Source organism: Rhincodon typus, chromosome 17 (genome assembly GCF_021869965.1).
Source record: "Rhincodon typus isolate 14 chromosome 17, sRhiTyp1.1, whole genome shotgun sequence".
Classification (NCBI taxonomy): domain Eukaryota; kingdom Metazoa; phylum Chordata; class Chondrichthyes; order Orectolobiformes; family Rhincodontidae; genus Rhincodon; species Rhincodon typus.
Window position 1 is genome coordinate 37,120,432 of NC_063348.1, and position 21,167 is coordinate 37,141,598.

At 41.1% G+C, this 21,167-nt stretch overlaps 1 pseudogene; it reads right to left on the reverse strand.

Moving 5' to 3' along the window:
• Positions 1 to 20,847: 20,847 nt before the first annotated feature.
• On the reverse strand, positions 20,848 to 20,962 carry LOC125485290 (annotated as a pseudogene).
• Positions 20,963 to 21,167: the final 205 nt, after the last annotated feature.

Sequence of the window (21,167 nt, forward strand, 5' to 3'; positions counted from 1 at the left end):
GAAGGTGTTTGCAGTTGTGAAAGAAACAAGAATGAGAGGGCATAGATTGAAAATGATATGCAAACAAAGCAAGGGTGATGTGAGAAAAGAACTTTTTCACACAGCAAGTAGCTAGGATATAGAATGCACTGCCTGGATGTTTGGTGCAAATAGGTTCAACTGAGCTGTTCAAGAAGACATTGGATGATTGTTCGGATGGACGTGGTGTGCAAGTGTATGGGATAAAGCATGAGATTGATACCAGGTAATGCTGCTCATTTGAAGAACAGCTACAGGCACAATGGGCCGAATGGCCTCCTTCTCTAGTGCCATAACAAGTCTGTGATTCTATGATTGTGCTTTCATTGGCTGTAAAATTGGATGACAGTACGTTTGCACCTGAGTCATCGTGTGCTTCAAAAGTGCTGTCTAATTCTTCACTGAGCGGAGAAGCAATGCCTTTTTCCTTCTGTGCTCTTTGGGAAATACAAGCCATTGGACCTTCAAACATCACAGCCTCTTCTGAAAATGTGGGAACATAATTAATTGCTTCAAATGCATTGCCAAAAGGAGGTAGGTTGGGCATAGCCTATGCTTTTTTCATCAGCAAGAATAATCAAACTTGTCTAAAAAACCTTTCCTGTTTGTTTAATCTGAGTTTATGTACCTTTGAAATAGTCTATTGAAAAGTGTCTCTTTAATTCTGCAAATTTCTACAACCTAAAAAGCATTGCTTTGGAGAGGGTAATCAAATCCTCCGAAGGAATTCATACTTCCTTGTTTTACATTATCCTCATTGTCCATATGAGATGGTTGTAACTAATAACAGCACTACAATGGGACTTAATCTCAAAGCATGGTAATCCATAGGCAATAAGGTAACCAATACTGCCACAGCTGCATTGTCCTGAGCAAAACAGTCTCTGAATCCTTGCCTATAGGAGAAGGATTTCTCCTGAATTCCCTCTTGGATTTCTTAGTGACTATTTTATATTGATGACATTTAGTTTTACTTTCCCCATATTGTAAGATCATACTGAGGTTTGAAATAACAGCACAGAGGCCCATATTCTGTCACCAAGTCTCCCTTTATTTACATGTGCACAGTACATGGGTTCTGACCAGCCAGATCAGAGCCAGTCCCTAGATTGAAGAGACTCTCTGAATCCTCCTGTTTATATCTGTCAGCCAGGGCTCCCTGATTGGCTCAGGTTAGCCCCAGTTACGGATTTCAAACACAATGAGATCCACCTGGCCAACCTCATTCCAATCACAACAGGTTGTGGGTAGAAATAGGTTTGTCTTTATTACTGGTGAACAGAAATTTTAATTACCATTTACATGAGTGAATAGGGGAATACATTCATGGAACCTTACAGGCTTGGTCCTAATTCCAAATAAGTTGCTATGTCAGCAGGCATCACTGATACCATTTATTAGTACAATGGAATAACTCATTATCCTACATCTCCCCCCACCCCCGCCCAAGTCTCCTTTTAAATCATTGTCACTTAACATTGCTCTTAACATTTAACTACTAACAGTACTCTTAATGTTTAACCATTAACATTTTCCTGACTTCCATTTCCCAAATCTCTTTTTGATTCTGTTCTCAGCCCATCCTGGGACAAGGTGGGATATTAGTAATTGGCTTTCTGTTGGACAGAAGGCAGAATCATGAGCACCTTGGCATGGAATCTCAACAACAATTTTGTCAAATCACTTGTAGGAGGTGGGCATTGCTGGCTGGGCCAACAATTATTGCCCATCGATAGTTTATATTGAGAAGTTGCTGGTGAGCTGCTTTCTTGAAATTTACACAACTGAATGGCTTGCAAGGTTGCGAGTGAACCACATTTCTGTTGGTCTGAAGTCACATTTAGGCCAGACCGTGTAAGAACAGCAGATTTCCCTCCCTAATGGACTTTAGTGAACCAAATAATAGGGTTTTCTTGACAACTGACAGTGGTTTCATGGTCTTCATTAGACTTTTAATTTCAGATTTTTTATTGAATTGAAATTCCACCATGTGCCGTGGTGGGATTTGAATCTGGGTCCTTGGGCAATTTTTGAATCAAGAGTCTAGTGATAAGAACACTAAGCCATCACTTCCCCACTAAACTGCTGGCTCCACGGATGTTTCCATTAGAACAACATGAATTAGAAGCAATGAAGAGTGATGAATGAGAAACATAAACAAAATTGCTGCCAGACTTGCTGGGCTTTTCCAGTAACTTTGATTTTGTTCCTGATTTACAGCATCCGCAGTTTTTTTTTTGAGGTTTTAATGAGTGATCAATGAAGGGTGGACTCAGAAGGCAAACTGTCAGCACCTGGAGATGGAAAGAATAAAAGAGGAAAGGGTGTAATTTGTGTCCCTTCCATACACTTCTCTGTATCTTAAGGAGAAACTTCAATGCCCACTTTGAAAAACGGCGCATCTGAATCTCCTGCAATCTGTCTCATTAGAATGACCAGAGAGAAATAACAACTTTATGGGAACAAGGAAGGATGTTGGACAGAAAGGAGAAGGCTCTCTATTGGGCCAATCCACGGGACACTTAGGATGGCCATGTCTGCTGCTGTAGGTAAGAGGATAATTTGTCCACGTTCAGGAGCTTGGAAGTATTCCAGAGTGGAAAACATTCTCCCTGGTTCCTGGATTAAGGTTCCCCATTGGCGAGATGATGGCAACGCTTAGGCATGCACCCTCTGGAATGGGAATGATCAAAACCAGATCCTTACAAGGTAGTTTGTGTGAAGGCTGCTATGCAACCCTGAACACTGTACTGTGTAGGACAAGGAAGCTCCAGGACTATAGAGTGTAGGAGATTATGGACGATCCCAGTGATTCACTTGCTTACCATTGAGAACTGAAGAAGGTGGACCTTCTGAGAGTTCATCTGCAGACATCTGAGCTAATTAGGACATTAAAATAAAACCAAGAACCATAGATGCTGGAAATTTGAAACATAAACAGAAATTGCTGGAGAAACTGAGCTTGATGAAGAGTCACTGGACCCAGAACATTGCCTGTGCTTTCTCTCCACCAATGCTGCCAGAGCTGCTGAGTTGGTCCAGCAATATCTGCTTATGTCTAAGTAGTACATTTTTAAATTATACAGAGGAATTGGTGTCTCTGGCTAGGCCAGCATTCATTGCCTATCCCTAATTGCCTAGAATGCAGATGAGGCAACCACATTGCTGTGGGTCTGGAGTCACATATACACCAGACTAGGTCAGAATGGCAGCTTCCTTCCATAAAGGACATTTGTGAACCAAGTAGTTTTTCCTGACCATCAACAACAGTTTCATGGTCATCATTAGACTTTTAATTCCAGATAGTTATTGAATTCAAATTCCATCACCTGCAATGGCAGGATTCAAACTTGGGTCCCCAGGACATTACCTGAGTCTCTGGATTAATAGTCAAGAAATAATACCACCAAGCCATCTCTTTTCTGCCACTGAGTTGTAGGTTGCAGAGGAGGCACTGATGATATAAAAACATCGATACACAACATCTCTGCAGCAGCTTGAGGTGTATGATGTTAAAGGAGATCAAGGAAAATTGGAACAGAGGATCTCACGTGGCCAATCAAAGAACTCCAACGATTTAACATGACAATACAACATCAGCTTAGTAAAAAGGATTCTACAGAAGAATGATCTGCTGATATTCTTGTAGACAAAGAAAGACTTAGTTGTCAAAGAACTATTGCTGCAGTACTCTGATCCGCAGGCTGACTTATAGAATTATGGAATTCAGTGGCATCTATTTGAAAAATTGTCAGTGTATACTGACTCATAGATATTATGGGAGACTCCGAAAACTCCACTCTGTCCTCTGGCATCTGGTGGGTATGAATGGTGGCAAGGACACACCCCATGGTCATTTCTACATTATCTACTCTAGTTGCAGGAAGGATGCCCAAATGGGATATCACTTTGGACAAAAGGTGAAGGTCATTTGATTATGGCTTTTGTTGTACAATATTGGAGTGTTCAGTCAGACTGTGAGATGAAGGTATGGTTGTATGGATGCAGTGAAGGAACAGCAGAGACTACACAAGGTACATTGGACTATATGAGATCTTCTCTGGATGGTAAAAGATCAGAGAGCCACAAATGGTACTCAAACTATGACACAGGCTCAGGAAATTTATCTTGTAGATTCCTGTAGTCACAGTGATCTGCTAAGTAGTACAGGCCATTTAGGAAAGAATCCATCCTTTCTTGGCTCCTGACTGTACTGATTTAAACCTCATGTGATTAGTGTTGGCAGCCTTAAATAAATCAGTATTTTACCATTTCTTCCTTTATACCAAATTGGGCAAGACTCCAACAGCAATGCGACTGATATGGCATATAATAGCATACTAACCCGGTCTTCTTCAGATTTGAAAGAGGTGTCTGAAGTGGGAAACCATTGAGGCTATAAGATTCCTGATCCTGGCCAGCCTTATGATCCAAAATCTCTACAGGGGCAAGGACTCACTCATCTCTAAAGATATACCTGTGTTCTTCTGTCAAGCAAGTGTGTGAGAGTAGATTAATTTGTGATCAGTTGCTGAGTCATATCTTTAAACACTTTGCTTGTCATGTTATGGATCTTGTGCCACACACTGACCAATTGACCTCTCTACCTATGACATCAATGTGTCTCACGTTTTCTGCTTCAGGCCTTCACTGATCATTTGCCTTGTACTGCTGACTGCTTTGAACGTTTCCATCACAAATCAGGATGATTAGTTTTGCTGAGCGAGAGATCCATTTTAGTTGCCACCATATTGTGAGATCATACTGAAGTTGCAGAGAGTTGAGTCTGTCTGAGTTTGGTGAACAAAAACCTTTATACTATATACATAAATGGATCGGAGAGAATATTCCTTGAACCTTGCTGTCCCAGTCCTTGTTCCAAGTGGATCTTTCTGTCAACAGGCATCACTGATGATCTATGTCACTCATTAGTGCACAGGCACGAATGGAAACACTCTCAGGTGTCCAACCTAACAAAACTTCTGAGAATTAAAAAGAATGATTAGGTCAGCCTTCAGATTTTTCTCTTTTTTGACAAAAGAGATCTAGCCTGTTCACCCTCTCCTCATAGGTATTCACAGTATTCCAAACTGTTTCAAAGCCAATCAAAGACTTTCGATGAACTTTCACTTATTTCTTGTGGGCAAGGCCCATGAAAGGGATAGTCACTTTTTATGAAGTTTTCATAGAAACTTACAGCACAGAATGAGGCCATTCAGCCTACTGTGGAGTTGTTGGCTCTTTGAAAGAACATGTGTGCTCAGTCCCACATTCCCTTTTTATTGCCTATAATCCTTCAGGTTCAGTATTCTAAAGTGTCTGTTCAACTCTTTTCTCAAATTATTTGTGGATACTGCTCCCACTACCTTTTCAGATATAGCACTCTGGATCTTGACAACTCTGAGTGAAAAACATTTTCCCACTTCTGTTCTAGACCAGTTGTCAATATTATAAAATCCATGACATCTGGTTATGGACAGAGTCATAGAGTTATGCAGCATGGAAACAGATCCTTTGGTCCAACCTGACCATGCCGACCATAATCCAAACTAAACCAATCCCACCTGTCTTTGCTTGGCCCATATCCCTCCAAATATTTCTTATTCATGTACTTATTTAAATGTCTTTTAAATGTAGTAACTGTACTCGCATCCACCACTCCCTCTGAAAGTTCATTCCACCTTTTATTGAAAAAAAAATTGCCCCTCATATCTTTTAAAATCTTTCTCTTCTCACCTTAAGAATATACCCCTTAGACTTGAAATCCCCCACACTAGGGAAAAGACACCTGCCATTCACCTTATCTCTACACCGCTCATGATTTTATAAAACTCTATAAGGTCACCCTTCAACCTCCTATGTTCCAGTGAAAAAGTCCCAACCTCTTCCTGTAACTCAAACCTTCCATTCCCTGTAATATCCTGGTAAATCTTTTCTGTACCCTCCCATTTTTCTGTACTTTTTCAAAACCTTTGCTTTTCTTTAAAACATCTTAACTATCTCTGTTTCCAGGGGTTAAGCCCTAATCTTTACAAACTCACGATCCTCATGACGGAAGTCCCTCATCCCTTGTAACATCCTGGGAAACCTCCACCTGCACTTTCTGAGGCCTGTACGTTTTTCCTGAAGTGGGGTACCTGGAATTATCGGCACTGTTTAAGCTGAAGCCTAGTTGATCGCTAGCATGATCGCGTTTGTATTCTACTCCTCCTGCTACTCACATGCTTTTTAAACCACTTCATTAACTAGCTCTGACATTTTCAAAGATTTAAATGGTGACACCCAGGTTTGTCTGCTTATCTACATTTTGAATTTATATTATACTGTCTTTCCTTGGTATCCCTCTCAGGTTTTTTTTCCACATTGACAGAGTTCAATGTTGCACAAGGAATGCAGTCTGAACAGGGCACAAATGTACAATGTTGATTAACATATTGAACCATTCATTGAGGGCTAGAACTCCGGGTGACTTTAGATGCTCCATAATGAAAGAGATTTTACAAGTAATGCATAGGAATATAGGAACAGGAGGAAGCCAGTTAACCCTCTAGGCTGTTCTGTCATTTAATGAGATCATGGACTATACTGAAAAATGTTGAGTCGGTCATTGAGTATATTGATTTGTAAAACCTTCTGCTGAAAAATACAGGGCAGCATGGGGAGAGACCTAGGGCAGCTGGAGAGAATGGGGTACAACAAAAGAAAATAGGGGTGACTTGGAAGAACATTTCTGGCTTGTACTTTTCTAGTCTGGCATCCAGTCAAGAGAAGCTTAATATGGATATTTAGTTTTCTCCAGATGAAACGAAATTGTTATTAGTTTCATTGGTTTAGATAGATCCGAAGCAAAAAACAGGACACACCGTCCAACTGGTCTGCACTGATGTTTATGCTCCACTGGAACCTCCGAACAGACAAATCGATCTGATGCTATCAACATACCATGCCCTCTAATGATTTTAATCCTATTAAATGCATTGTGTGCCATTCATATCAAATATGTCCTTGTCAGAGCCTGGGACAGGGGCATACATCAGGTCCCAATAACTGGGGCCTGGGACAGCAGGGGGCCGAATGTGATTGGGTCGGGATGGAGTGGGAAGGGTTGCTATGCTTGGATGGGAGCCAGAAGCAGAGTTGGTGGCCCAGGCCAGAAGTAGCAATGGGGCTCATGGTTTCTCTATCCCTGCCCTTACTCCTTGTAAGGGCAAATCATAAACTTACTGGATGTGTCATTTTTGGGGGGGCAGTAATGCAGGCATTCCCTTTGTACCTTCACATATTAAACACCCTGCTCTGATGAATTGTGCTCCCTTTGCTGCTGATGCTGTTGTTTCATCTAATTCCAAGACATTAATTAAGGTGAGAGCTAGGAGAAACAAGCTCCTGTTGATTGATTCTCAATTAACAACATGTGAGTTTTTATTTCACCATGCCTTAAGAATCCCAAACAGAGGTAATATGAAACAGAAGTTGAAGCTGTTTAATTTGAATTGTGAAAGTGTTTGCATCAAGCTAATTAGCCATCAAGTTTCGATTCTGTTTGTGCTCTTGTTATACAATTATTCCAAATAGCTAGGAACTTGAGGGCAAAAACTCAGCCTTCCCGTACGTACTTCTCCCAAAGGATTTTATGGATGTCCAAATTACATTTGTGTGTTGAAGCAAAGTGGATTAGCAGGAGCATATATACAGTGCGGGTTGGAACATAGGGAGTCACAATTCTTGCATCTCAAAATCAAACATGTCTATGGTATTGACACTCAACATTTCTTTTTTAATTAGAAAATCAAACCAGGCACAGAGTTTGGCTCCTAGTGGAATTGTCTGTTGATGTCTGTGTGTACTCAATGTGAAACCAACACTCTTCTTGTTTTGGCAAAGCAGCAAGGCAAAAGGAATCTGCTTTTTTTTTCCAGTGTCAGCCTCAGCTTGGTGGGTGTAACTTGGTGGAAATTTACCGTGGGCTCAAAGATTCCAACGTTAGGCTGAAAAATATAGTCCCAACATGGAAATTGCAGTGAGTGGACCAGCTCAATTGTATTGCTTATGGGTTCACTGTCCAATTGAGGATAGCAAGGAGGTTCCTTATGCTGCTGGCCCAATCACAGGCCTAGGTGTTCTGAATCACCACCAGGGGAGTTATCAGCTGCTGAGAGTGTGGATAACTTGGGACGCTGCAAAATGGAAGGGACCATGGACAGGTATTTGAAAATTTAGAATTTTGAGGATAGTGGGGCCTGAGGGATGGAAGGGAAATGGTGCTGCCTTTGTTTCCCATAGCCCCCTTTCTTTGGGCTGTGAAGTTGCTGGTCCACCCAGGCTGATGGAGGACACTGTCTCCAGGACAGTGGTGGTGCTATTCTTTTGTTTGTTCCTTCACAGGATGTGGACATATCAGGCTAGGCCACCATTCATTGCCCATTCTTAATTGCCCAGAGGGCACTTGAGAGTCACACGTAAGCCAGACCAGGTGAGGATGGCAGATTTCCTTCCCTGAGGACATTAGTGAACCAGATGTGTTTTTCCGACAATTGACCGTGGTCATCAGTAAATTCTTAATTCCAGATTTTTAAAAATTGAATTCAAATTCCACCATTTACTATGGCAGGATTTGAACCCACATCCCTAGAACATTGAGTTTCTGGGTTAATAGTCTAGTGATAATACCACTAGGCCATTGCCTCCCTAATGGCAAAGTGATGTTTGTGAATTGGCCTGATTGGACTCTTAGTTATTCAACTTAGATCTTCAGCCATGGGGTGTGGGCTGTTGATTAACCACATCACCCATCTCCTGCCACTTCCTTCCCCAGGAAATCCAGCCACCTCCCTTTCCAGTGGTGGGACAGCAATGAGGAGTAATCCTGACCCAGTTCCCTGCTTTTGTACTGTCCTCCCCCTCTCCGCTCTGTTCACTAAAGGTTGTGAATTCAAACCTCACTCTGGTTTGCATGCTCCTCTGCTGACAGGTTCAAAGGTGACCCTCACTTTAAGGGCTAATTTTCTACTGCCACAGCATCATAGCCACAATGGTGGTGAAGGTGACAGAGTCTATGTTAAATTGAGCTGCACAAGCTGGTTTTGGGGAAATTTCCTCTTTGCAGGCTTCCTGTGCCTTTTTGGAAGCACCAGTACCTAGCTCATCAGACCTCCTCTAATCCTCCTGTCTATCTCTTGGATCTGGCAGCCCACTTCCTCCTTGCTAATGCTCGCCAACTGGGCCTTGGTTAGACCTGAGACCTTGGGATTATCTGGGCTCCTTGGTATGATGGGACTAACTGTGGCCTGAACAGTTGCCACTTCTCCCATTGGCTGCACCTTTCCAAGGCAGGGCTTCCCTCAGTTAAAGGTTTGCTGAGTTCAGGATCCACTCAGAATACAACCTTCAGTCCAGACACTGTCGGTACAGCACTGAGGAATTGCTGCTTTGTCAGAGGTGCACAATTTGTGATGTTAAACTGACACCAGGCCTGCCTTTTCAAGTAGATGTGAGAGAACCCATAAATGAGGAATGTGGGCAACAGAAAGGTAGTCCCCAAGCTTCAAGAGATTATTCTATCTCAGGTGTCAAAACCATAAGCTCACATCAGATATGGTTTACTGGTCATGTTACTGGATTGGGAATCCTGAGAATGCGAGTACAAATCACATGGCAGTTAATGAACTAGGATTTGCTTTTGTTTTCAAAAAAATGCCGGGTACCCGTAAATGACGATATCCTAAAAATCGGAGAGGAAACTTACTGCCCCGCCCTAGCCAGCCTGTTGGGTGAGTCCACTTGAAGGTGGTCTAGTGGACCAAATAATTACAACTACAACAGTTCAAACTGCTAGCATCACCTTCTCAGAGCAAAACCGGGACAAGCAGCCAACAGCTAATGATGCTCACAGCCTAAGAATGAGTTAAAAACAAAAGAGCTTTGCTGGGTTCTGTGACTCACTCTGTCTCTGTAGGGGATGTGGCAAGTCTGTAAAATGTCTTTACAATTTTTAAACTGCCAGGACTGCCAAATTCAAGAAAATAAACTCGGGAGGAGAGGAAAGAACATTTCAGAATTGGACCTGCATTTTCACAACACTTTCTCAGAGAATTAGATCACATGAAATTGATAAGATAGAATTACAAGGAGCAGACAATAGAGATAAAAATCATTTGGTCCCGATAGCTTGTTCTGGTGTCTGCTCATATTCCATCTACTTCATCTCAGCTATTTAAGCATGTCTTTCTATTCCACTTTATTTCACATAAACTGACATATTGCATCAAAGAGTTACATATAATAAGAGCCATTTATTATAATTTCACTCTGCAAATTGAATTTGGATCATAATAACTCATCTAGCATTGCTGACTGCTCAGGTTTGTAAATGACTTTGCCAACCTGTATCTCTGTAACGTCCTCCAGATCCACATCCTCCATGATATCTGCACTCCTCTAGTCCTGGCCTTCTGCCCCATCCCAAACTCAATTGCTCCACCTTTGGTGGCTGGTGCCTTCAGCTGCCTGTCTGATGTTGTAGTTGGGTTCTGGACAATGTTTGTTTGAAAGGTCTAATGGTGAGGTAACGATACAGACAGACTCTTTTTTTTTTTAAAGAAACGACTTATTTATACCAAGCTGAAAGATACATTGCACACTACATGACGTTTAAGTTAGAGCTACTTTGAGAGTCATGTCTATCTTCATGTCAATAGCATATCCAGTAATAGTATCATCAAATACATAGTTCCCTATGAACGTTTTCAGGTGTTAACCCTTTAATTATAACCCTGTCCCTTCAACCCTATCCCTTACATGGACAATCTTTGTGCTGGTTTCACTAATTGTTCTGATCTGGTACAGACTTAACTTTGAGATTGTTGAGCATCTATATTTTCTGAATTCATTCTATTAGTCTGAGGGTCACTGTCATAATTTTTCTTCTTCTTCTTCCTTTACCCTTTTCATCTCCTCAGCATGGAAAGTCTATATTCTTTACAGCTAGTTTACTTTCTTGCTCCCCTTGCAATATTGAATGTGAGTATTCTTTGATTGACAAGTATAAGTTTCAACTTTATGATATGTCATGGATCTGATATCATCTATATGACATATTATACATTCCATTCCTTCCAATATGTTAGATGTTGTCCTCTAGAATATCTCCAGTGTATGCCTGATCCCAATGGATAGTTGGTTAAATCAGTAACCACCAAATGGAATAATGAACGTGGTTAAAATCTTTAATACCTTGTTTTATGGTAACGACCAGCTTCCACGACTTGTGTCTAGTTTTGTGAAGATTCTGCTCTTCATAGGTCTTCCCAACCTTTACTTCCTGATGTTATTAGATGTACTTCACTTTCTACAGCCATGGTAAAGCGAGTAAAGTTGACAGAAATTCTGAGATCAGAAAACCCTTGGTTAGGTGATTGGAATCATACCTGCCACAAAGGAAGACGGTTGTGGTTGGAGGTCATGCATCTCTGCTCTAGGACATCTCTGTATGAGTTCCTCAGGTTAGTGTCCTAGACCCAATCATCTTCAGCTGCTCCATCACTGACTTTCCCTCCATCCATAAGGTCAGAAGTGGGGATGTTCATTGAACATTGTACAATGTTCAGCACTATTTGCAACTCCTCACATAATGAAACATTCCGTGCATAAATTCAGAAGACCGGGACAATTGCACCACAAAAGTGCCAAGAACATCTGTAACAGAGAGATTCTACCCATCATCCCCAGAAGCCATCAGTTTCTAATAAATGGCATTACCATCACTGAATTCTCCACTATCAACTTCTAGGAAGTTATCATTGACCAGAAACTGACCTGGTCTAGCCATATAAGAACTGTGGCTTATAAGATTATAAGAGTAAGTCAGAGAATTAAAATCTTGTAACAAGTAAGTCACCTCCTGATTCCCCAAAGCCAATCCACCATCTACAAGGCACATTTCAGGAATTTGATGGAACACTCTCTACTTGCCTGGATGGGTGCAGTTCCAACAACACTCAAGAAGTTTGACATCATCCAAGACTAAGCAGCCTGCTTGATTGGCATCATATCCACAAACATTCATTCGCTCCACCACCGAGCAGCAGAGTGTACCATTTACAAGATGCACTGCAGAAATTTTCTCAGGCTCCTTCGACAGCACCTTTCAAAGTTATGGCCATTACTACCTAGAACGACAACGGCAGCTGATACATAGGAGCATCACCTGCAAGTTCCCCTTCAAGCCAATATCCAAACTTGGAAATACATCACCATTTCTTCAGTGTCACTGCGTTAGAATTCTGGAACTCCCTTCCTGATGACATGTGAGTCTACTAGAACAAATAGACTGCAGCAATTCAAGAAGGCAGCTCACCATAACCTTCACAAGTGCAATTAGAGATGGGCAATAACTGCTGATCAGCCAATGATACCCACGTATTATGAATGAATTGAAAAAATGGATTGACAAAATAATCCCAAACTGGAACATCGTCTTTATTTTGTTTCTGTCTCTTTGCAGAAGCCGATGTGGGATTTTCCTGGGTCTAAGCAGAGAAATAGGTGTTGCATCTGCTCTAGGCATACTGTGGTACACATTTCTAGTTTGTTCAATCCTTTTGAAAAAATTTTGGAAACTGAGACTGAATTCACTGTTTGGGTTATTTTCTTCAAATTCGTCTACTTTGTAAATTAATTTCAGATCCACACGTGAATTTTTATTTCATCAGTATTCTCAGTTCTGAATTGTATCTAGTGTTTCAATTAATTCCCTGTCTATGTATTTATCTTTACTGCTAACTGACCTGTGATTTGCAGTTTGATCCCTTTTGGACCCTGTAGACTAATTGAAGGTTGCAGTGTCGCTTGCTTGAACCATTCAATCTTATCTGAATGTGCTGGTCATGGGTCTGGTTTGAATTGTACGCAGTGGGGCCATGTCAAGTTGGTGACTAGTTTCTTGCTTTCACATTCACATGGCTGCTGCTGTGTTGGACTTTCACTTCTGCATCAAATAAACTGAATAAAAACTCAGGATTTTTCTTTTTCTCCAACTAAAGACAGAAATCTGTTTTCTGGCCTTGGAAGATCAAGTCAATTCCTTTGCTTACTCAATACTAGATTAATCCTACAATGTAAGACTCAGAGAGTTGTATCTAAAACTCTGGCAACTATTCCACCTCTGATTTGGACATCTTTTAGCATTCTATAATCAGATTTATCCGCCAAATGGTGGAGGTCATTTATGAAGGAGTTAATGCCTTTTCCAAGTCTTTGCTTTCTCCTGATAAAAGTTACATCTCCAATTATAATGTTGGGCCAAACATTAATCTGGAGCAAGAATCTAGACCACCATTACATCCTCTTGGGATGCTGTCTCTTTGTTTGCTCAATGCCTTGTTAGCATATAATCCACAATGTTGTCTGTTGCAAAAAGAACAAAGTGCTGACCTAATTTTTGTTGTTAATCTTGAGTCATTTCAATAGGGTGTGAATTCTTTCTTGTCACATCTCACAGTGGAGAGTAGAGAGCTGGAAATCAAGCCACACTATTACCAGGTCGTCATAGGAGTTAAAGATTTTAAAATAAGTATGCAAAATTCCCCAAATTACCTGATACAAAGATCCAAGTTGATAGAATGCATGGACCAGATTTCTGTACTTAACAAAAATGACTTTTTATTACAGGTAATTAGACTGTAGCTACAAATAAATAGTTATAAACTGCCAGCATATATCTGTTTCAAGTCTGCACCAGTGCCACCATCTGTTGTTGTTAAGTTGCATTCAAGATGACATTTGTGAAATCTTATTTTAAGGTAAAGGTATAAATAGACTGTTCTTTTTAACAATGATTTATCTATAGCAAACTAACTTTATGCATGGCACTCTAAACGCAGTCTAAGTTGGACGTTCTTCAGTAGAGCATTTTCACTGTCGTGTCTACCTTCATATGGTTGACATACAGTCATTGTATTATTTTTTCAGATTGGATATTTGTTAGCTTTACCAGTCTGTGATACTCAGTTAGGGTTATTTGAGGTATTTAGCTACTATCAATTCTCCTTTGTCTCGGCTTTGTCTTGGGCCGACCTAGTTATAGATTCCTAGAGATGTACAGCATGGAAACAGACCCTTGAGTCCAACTCGTCCACACTGACCAAAAAAGCCCAGACGAATCTAGTCCCATTTGCCAGCATTTGACCCATATCCCTCTAAACCCTTACTGTTCATATACCCATCCAGATGCCTTTGAAATGTTGTAATTGTACCAGCCTCCTCCACTTCCTCTGGCAGCTCGTTCCATACATGCACTATGCTCTGCATGAAAAAGTTACCCCTTGGGTCCCTTTTTAAATGTTTCCCCTCTCACCTTAAACCAATGCCTCTAGTTTTGGACTTCCTCACTCCATGGAAAAGATCTTGTCTATTTACCCTATCCATGCCCCTCCTGATTTTATATACCTCAATGAGGTCACCCCTCAGCCTCTGACGCTCCAGGGAAAATAGCCCCAGTCTATTCAGCCTCTCCCTACAGCTCAAACTCACCAACCCTGGTAACATCCTTGTGAATATTTTCTGAAACCTTTCAAGTTTCATAATATCCTTCCTATAGCAAGAGGCCAGAATTGCACACAGTATTCCAAAAGTGGCCTAACCAATGTCCTATACAGCCTCAATATGACCTCCCAACTCCTATGCTCAATGCACTGACTGATTAAAGGCAAGCATACCAAATGCCTTCTTCACTATTCTATCTACCTACGAGTCCATTTTTATGGAACTATGAACCTACACTCCAAGGTCTCTTTGTTCAGTATCAATGCCCAGGACCTTATGATTAAGTATGTAACTCCCGCCCTGATTTGCCTTTCCAAAATGCAGCACCTTACATTTATCTAAATTAAACCCCATCTGCCATTTTTTGGTCCATCTGGTTAAGATCCCATTTTACTTTGAGGTAACCTTCTTTGCTGTCCACTACACCTCCAATTTTGGTGTCAGCTGCAAATTTACTAACCATACCTCCTATGTTCACATTCAAGTAATTTATACGAATGATGAAAAGCAGTGGACCCAGAACTGATTCAGGTGGCACACCACTGGTCATAGGCCTCCAATCTGGAAATCAACTCTCCATCACCACCTTCTGTCTTCTACCTTTGAGCCAGGTCTGTATCCAAATGGTTACTTCTCCCTGTATTCCATGTGATCTAACCTTGCTAATCAGTCTAGCATGAGGATCCTTGTCAAATGCCTTATTAAACTCCATATAGATCATGTCCACTGCTCTTCCCTCATCAATCCTCTTCGTTATTTTTTCGAAAAAACTCAGTCAAAGTAGTGAGACACAATTTCCCACACAAAGCCATGTTGATTGTCCCTAATCAGTCCTTGCCTTTCCAAATGCATGTAAATCCTGCCCCTCAGGATTCCCTCCAACAACTTGCCGACCACTAATGACAGGGTCATCGGTCTATAGTTCCCTGGCTTTTCCTTACTATCTTTCTTAAATAGTAGCACAATGTTAGCCAACCTCCAGTCTTCTGGCACCTCACCAGTGGCTATTGATAATACAAATATCTCAGTAAGGGGCCCAGCAATCACTTCCCTAGCTTCCCACAGAGTTCTAGGGTACACCCGATCAGGTCCTGGGGATTTATCCATCTTTATGTATTTTAAGCCATCCAGCACCACCTCCTCTGTTATATGGATGTTTTTCAAGATGTCGCTATTTATTTCCCCATGTTTTATGTCCTCCATATCCTTCACAGTAAACACTAATGCAAAATACTCGTTTAGTATCTCCTCCATCTCCTGCAGTTCCACACATAGGCAGCCTTGCTGATCTTTAAGAGACCCTATTCTCTCCCCAGTTACCCTTTTGTCCTCAATGTATACATAAAATGGGATTAGTTTTGCAGCATCACCACCTGCAAGTTCCTTTCTAAGCCACTTGCCATCCTAACTTTGAAGTATATTACCATTCCTTCAGTGATGGGTCAAACATCTGGAACTCTGCCCCTAATGGAATTATGCTTCTACCATCAACAAATGGACTGCAGTGGTTCAAGAAGGCAGCTCACCACCATCTTCTCAAGGGCAAACAGGGATGGGTGATAATGCTGGCCCAGCCATTAGCTTCCACATCCTATGAACGAAGGAATTTGAAAAAAAACTTATTCCCCACCTCCCCGCAAGCTCTGACTTCACAAATATAGGCATACTGTTTCACATTTTTCTCCAGCACACCATCTGCAGTTTGGAAGAATGGTAAGTGTTTTACTTGAGGACTGTTGATCTTATGCTCCATGGACCATTTTCCTGCTGAGATCTTTTTATGTCCTGGATATCAATTGTAGAGGACCTTATTCTTTGTAGACCTTGTGTAGGGCCATTACATTTCCTGGAGGACACTCAATCTCCTGAATTTCCTTTGCAGAGGATTTCATTTCCACAACCTTTTGTCCCAAAAGATCATCTGATGGATTTTTAATCTTGTGAATGTCCATCTTGGAAGATTACTGCTCTGCTGAAAAAAAGAACTTTCTTCTTTGTGACGTCCTGCACTTCTGGATCAGACAATATTTTTCTGATTGAAAGAGGTACTCAAATTTTGCAGTTTGCTGGGGAAATAGACTTTCAGACTCTGAGTTATCTTACTGAAATATTGCTGCTTACTCAACACTGCCTGACACTGATAATGACTTCTGTCTTATCAATTGTTCGCCAGAGATTTCTGCTGTCAGAATAACTTCAGTTAAAGATTCCTGAATGGACTGGAATGGGTCGTGTTACTCGTTCTTGTTCTTAGTACTAAACCTCTTTTTGCACGTTTTGCTAAGTTTTAGCTTCTGATCTGCTTTTGATGATGACAAGCGTGTTACCCAGACATGTCAATTCTATATAATTCCAGATTTCACAATGAGATGTCGAGGATTCAAGCCCTTGAGATTTCTGGCAGCAATCCCATTGACGGAGCACTGATGTATGGCTAATGACCATCGGTGGATCCTTTTTAAATACATCCTCCCAAAGCAAAACTGAAATAACCAGTCTCTTGTCATTCACTAATAAGTTATCCTTGATTATGAAAAATATTCGGTGTTCAGAATTCATTCTGTGTACATGAACGCTGATTTGCTGGATTTTTTTTTTGGTCTGGCCATATTTCAACACAAAATTGGTGAATGGTCATTCTTTTGCTCTTGCTAAATTTGCTTGAGCCTCTTTTGACATGTTACCCACTTTCTTTTTAAACATATGACATACTTATTTTATACCACTGTGCGTAATCTCAGTAGTTTCCTTTTTTTTTGTGTTCTGCCATGGGTTCTGTAGGCTGTAGTTTTTTTTCTTCCTCAGCCAAGGTGTGGTGATTGGAATCAGGGCAAGGTAAATCTCATTTACTATGAGATCCTTGATTGGAGTTGTTAACCTGGGTCAATCAGTGAGCACTGGCTGACAGAAATAGACAGGACATTCAGAAGATCTCATCAGTCTAGGGATTGGCTTTGAGCTGGCCCATCAGAGCCCATGTACCGTGCACATGCAAATAAAGGGTGACTTGGTGATGGTAGACCAGCTCTTGTGCAATTATGTCAGTGGCGATGAGAGAAAACTGTACGTATCTGAAGAAAATTTGTTTGCAACAGTTATCTTTTGAGTTGTGATAAGCATTTCTGGTATCATGCCTTTATTTGGGAAGCTTTACTCGTTTGATCCTGGGTCCAGTACCTGGAAAGAATGCATATTTTTTTTCTCAGCAAATGACATTGGGGCAGATGGAAAGCAAAGAGTAATCCGTCTGATTGCTTGCAGACTGCAGCAGTTTCAGTTGTTAGGAGCGTGATTTTCTCTGATGTACCAGATACTAAAATCTTTCAAGAGTTGATGGATTTAGTTAAGGAGCATTACGACCCCAAACCTCTTCTAATCCTGAGATGCTATCGATTTTCTTCGGTTGTTTGAGAACCAGGGGAATCCAATATCCAGATTTTCGACAAGATTAAGACGACTGGCAGAGGCATATGATTTTGGATTAACCTTGAATGAGATGCTGAGAGATTGTTTGGTATATCGGATTAATGGCGTAGCTGTGCAAACGTACCTACCATGCTGAATCCCAACTGGACTTCAAACAGGCACTACAACTGGCTTTGTCATTAGAATAGCAGCTAGTGGAGCATGAGAGCAACATGGCATCCCAATGGAAGTGACGCCCTCACCTGTCGTTCTGGAACATCACTTGAATGTAGGCAATCGCATAGCCTCACACAGGGCATATCTTGAGCAGAGAGACCCTATATCAGCCCACAGCAAAACTCCAAAACAAGCCGAGCCTCAAGCAAATGGTTAAAATGTTCTTCAGGATCTGGGCAGGCATGCCATTGTAGTTGTTGCTGGTATGTGGATTTGAGACAGTAAAGGAGTCCTACAAGGCCTGGCTTGAGTAAAATAACTGATAGGCTGTTATCTAGCAGAGTAACTGATGGGGAGAAGACTCTGCACCAGGTTAAACCTGATATTACTGGACCTGAGGGGGATGGTGAAATGGCAGCAGGAATGCCAATGACAGCCACATGCCTTTTCTAAGCCAGAGATACAATTTAATTCGGGGGACAAAGTTTGGTGCCAAAACCATGGAAATGGCCCTGTATGGGTAAGAGGCGAGGTTGATGCGAGGTCAGATCCTGTGACCTACAAAGTTTGGGGAGGTGAGGTGGCCCTGAACAAACATGTAGGTCACCTGAACGCTGTTACCTTGCAGACAGGACAGGAGCAAAGCATAGCTGACCTCTCACAATATCTAGAAAGGCTGCAGGAAACTGTGGGTTCTCCTCCTCCATCGCGTCTCGAGGAAACCTCAGAGTCGGGGATGGATGCAGCCTCAATACCATTTCTGCTGGAAGAAGAGGAGGAAACTCTCCCAAGGTGCTCCAGGTGCAAGATGTGCTACGGTCCAGTACAAGCCATCCATGTCTGAATCAGAGTTCAAGTCAGAGGACCCCCACCTGGGGTGAAAACATGACAAGGAAAGCTACAAGAAAAAGAATAGGCTACATCCCTGGACTGGGTGGGGAGGGGTGTATTAATTGGAATCATAACCAGGTAGATCTCAGTGACTACAAGATCCTTGATTGGCCCAGGTTAACAACCCCAATCAGTGAGCACTGGCTGACAGAAATAGACAGGACATTCAGAAGATCTCATCAGTCTAGAGATTGGCTTTGACCTGGCTGGTCAGAGCCCATGTACTGTGCACCTGCAAATAAAGGGTGACTTGGTGATGGGATACTGAGTTCTGAGGAAAGGTCACTGGACCCAAAACGTTAACTCTCTGATTATTTTCTTCACAGATGATGCCAAACTTGCTGAGTTTTTTCAGCAACTTCTTTTCTTGTTCCTGATGGGATACTGGCCCCTATGCAATTATTTCGCATGGTAACTGGTCTGACCATGGCACATGCATGAAGTTTAAATTTACAAGGGCACCAATTAACTTAGATACATTGTGAAACCTAGATAAATGCAATCCGATATTTCCTCTATGAAGACCTCAGTTACTTTACCAAAGGAGATTGCTGTGCCGTATTAAGGTTTGTAACTTCATTCTTTGCTTCAACTCTGTAACTGTGTTACTTCTGCGGTTAAAGTTTGATTTTGCAACAATACTATTGGCTGTATGAAGTCTGCTATTGTTTGATATGATCATTCCCCAGTTTTGATTCTGCTAGGAAGTATATCTTTTTTCCATTTGTTCTCAGTATGCTAATTAAGCCAATTACTGCAAAGGTATTTTAAACCTGTATCACTTCAGTATTGCTTTAAATCTACTTTTATGTTCTTATTTTCACTGATGCTGTTTTAAATTGAATGACTGCAGTGGTACAGTCTAGTAAGTTCCAAAATGTTTCAGTATGTTGTTTGTTTGCCAGTTTTCTTCACACTTTGTTTTTGTAGTAATATATTGAATTCTTCAATAAAGCATTAAGCTGTATCATTGAATATTTTGGAGCAATTTACTGCTTTCAAGCTTTTTAACATATATTTCTGTGTAATGCTGTATCTCTGTATTGCTTACTTAGGTTTTCCCCACTTCTTCCCCAGTAAAACAGATATTCACAACTATGACACCAAACATATATTCTTCTACGTAAATTTCTAAATGACGATTCCAGGCAGTAGCCTCTATAAATTGTCCCACTGAAATTATGGCTTAATTACTGAATCCTGGTCCCCTTTTAATCCTCAATAATTCCTGGCTTCCTTTCCTGTATTGGTCTCTTTCACTAGATATCTTTAAAAATGTGCATTTTCAACTTAAATAAATTGGGGCTACAAAATTAGAAAAGCGGCAATCTCAATTTATCTTATGGCCCTTCAAATGCTCCTTATAGCTGTGCCTTGTGGAGCCTAATGATGATGCGATGCTTGTTGTGAGAGGCGAGAACTCTTTTTTTATATATACTCTCTTTTCATTCCTTTTATGGTCTTTGCACTGATTTTTTTTTCATTTACCTTAATTGCTTTTTCCTTATGGATCTTTAATTTCGCCTCCAGAACTTACAGTGGCTCCTTATAAAACCTCCTTTGCTGAGGCTTCTATTTACTATGTATGGCTTATCTCTTTTCTCTGAGCCCACATTCTTTCTCTGACAGTTCTTAAAAACTTTTGAATAAAGCTTTGGTTTCGGGGCGCTGTGTCTGCTTCCCTAGTCCCTCGATGGATGCTGCTATCTCTGCCCTGCAGTTCAACTGCTGGCTAACTGACTGTGCCTTCTTAAAGCAGTAACATTCTTAAAATTCTCTTGGTAGCCCCAAATCTGTTGACCTCGCTTTGAGTATAAAAATATGAAATGTTTCATGAATCTGTGACTCATTCTTTCACAGGGGTCATGCTAATCTTCTCTGTAGCAGTCCAACATTAGTATGTGCGCTTGGCTGTTTGTGGGATCAGCACATGACGAATTAAAACCGCTTTCTGCTAAGCACAGAATGTACTGTATAAGTGAGCCTAAGGCGGGTGTATCCTCTCAGATAAAGTATCGGTTGGAATGTGTGGATTTCATTCATCCATGTTTCTGATGGTCTGATAATTTGTATTTAAAGTAATAAACTGATCTGAAGAGTTTGATCACAGTAGAACAATGGAGCTGAAGAGAAAT